The sequence below is a fragment of the Gossypium hirsutum genome, chromosome D03 (assembly GCF_007990345.1).
Source record: "Gossypium hirsutum isolate 1008001.06 chromosome D03, Gossypium_hirsutum_v2.1, whole genome shotgun sequence".
NCBI classification, from domain to species: Eukaryota; Viridiplantae; Streptophyta; class Magnoliopsida; order Malvales; family Malvaceae; genus Gossypium; species Gossypium hirsutum.
The window spans coordinates 51,940,881-51,943,463 of NC_053439.1; positions in this window are offsets into that span (position 1 = coordinate 51,940,881).

Here is a 2,583-nt window from a genome sequence, read left to right on the forward strand (position 1 = left end):
AATCAAATAAGTTTTACACCGATATAAGTGAATCTTTCTCATATATAAAGTTTCACTCTTTATCTCTGAAATAGTGTTCCTTACAACCCGGATACAGAATTAAAAACCTTACAACCCCAGCTTTAACATTTTTATTTGCTTATACACTTCACTCCTGAAATATTGGTTGTGTGAGTAAATTTTTTATTTTAAAAAAATCCACATAATCTAATTTAATTGAATTCATTTGATGGTGTGATAATTAGACTTTAATTATTAAATTAAAAGAATAGAGAGATAAATTAACTTTCAAACATGCAAAAAATAGGATGAGTAAAAGCATAATTAAACCAAAATTAAATTTATAATGTCAACGAATAACCATTTATTAATAACCCTATCATATGATCATATGTGAAAGGCAAGACCCATGGGTTGACAAGAGGCAAAATGTAATTTTAGAAACAAAGGTTTTCAATTTCCTTGACGAGTACAATGAAGAACATGTCAAAGATTTGGCATATAATTCAAACATGATTAGTTTCATTCAAAATTAGAGGATAATAAGTTAGATTAAATAGCCAAGGAGTGGAAAATTACTTCAATTTTTTGCTGCGATGATAGAGGGAATTTAAGTCATTATAATTTTACGTGCAACGACCGGCAAATTTGATTATGTTTGTTTTTAGTGAGGCAAAAGTTCATTGAATTAAATCTATTGGCTACAATTGATGTTAAGTTTTGATTTTGTCAATTATGGCTTAATTAGCTTGATATGATAAGAAAGTTGACCAGTTTAGGTATATAGGTGTTCACATAGATTAACGAATAGTGTGGATTTAGATATTTGTTAATGTTTGTTTTTTTTTTAAATTTGAATATGGGTTTGAATAATTTAAATTTTCTTGTTACACATGTGAATATTTGAGGTTTTGGTACAGTTGATGTATATGTAACGTCTGGGTCATAAGTATTTAGGTTTGAAATTTGTTATGTATAATTATGTGTCAATCTTCAAGTTCTATCATGTGTATGTTTTTAATTTGGTTGTAGTCAATCTTAGTTTAAATTATTCCGATACTTAATTTGTGTTGTTGTCATATGTGAGTTTTTGTTGGGGACTGACTTGTATAAACAACAAAATAGAAAAGGTAGAGAAGATAAAATGAGAAAAACCATGAGTAAAGGAGGCTTCAGCTTTTCACTAAATAAGTAAACAAATGAGAGTACAATATGGATAAAATGAACCTAAATGTACTAAACGTACAAACCCAAAGCCCGAAAACAAAGCCCTGACTTGAAAACAAAATTTTCTTCATAGTTGCCACAAAAACTCTCACCAAAACTCATTTGCGACTACATCTTGTCACCCCAAAAGAAAAGTCATGTAGTACTATAACTTTAATTGCTTTTTAATTGGTCTCTCAAAACAGGGATATAAGGTCCCTTAAAATAAGTTAAGATTAGAGGTCTAATCATAATAAAATATCCTTGAAATAATCAGAGTTTAACGAGAAAGGATAGTAGAGTTTAACTGGGAGAATAAACCCAATTTATGTGGGAAACACATTGCCACATCGCAACGTCTCCATTCACATCATCACGATGTCGTCCGTCGTCGCAACTTCGGGAAACTTCTCGTCGTGACGTTATCACCTGTTCGGCTGAAAATACAAGACACACCCCACAATTTTAATTTTTACTTTTGCAAGATTCAAATTCAAATATCTATTATCTCCTTTAGGGTCTGTTTGATTGAAGGAATTGATTTTCCGGAAAATCATTTCCAACTTTTCCAGCGTTTGATTGGCGGAAAACATTTTTCATTTGGAAAATGAACTCCAAAACAAGGGAAAATGGGTTACATTTTAGGGAAAATGTCTTACCCTTTCAATTTCCATAAGACATTTTCCGTGCTCTCCTCTCTATCGTCTCCTTCATTCCTTCCTTCATTTCCGGTAGAAAATTGCTTATGTTTATCGATTTTCCAGTTTTTTTAATTATTCAATACTTTTTTTAACACAATTACAAATAATTTATTTGATATTAATTTTTTTCAATTTATAACGATTAATATTGTAGCTTAATAATTGAGTATTATTATAAATAAATCATTGCAATATATGTAAAAATAATTTAAAATATAAAAAATTATTAATATATATCAATATATGTAAAAAAAATTCGAAAAATATTTCCAGGAAATCTGCCAAACAGCCGAAAATATTTTACACAGATTCAATCAAACACCAGAAAATATTTTTCAGTAAATCATTTTACAGAAAAGTAAAACATTTTCCCGAAATCATTTTACGGAAAATATTTTACTGACAATCAAACAGACCCTTAGTTTTTATTTATTTTTCAAACTTGTCATATACGAATTTTTAACGGATTTGGATATCAAGCAAATTTTATTAATTTGGATTTGAATAATAATTGGCATTAATACGAATAATAAAAAATTAAAAATCTAAAGAAAATTTGCAGATTCAAAATGTGAAACCTTATGCTATCCCTACACAAAAAGCTGAGCCCATGTTTAGAACCATAAATCCATGGAATCCTCAAAGGTAGAAACCCAAATATAAATGGGTTTTAGAA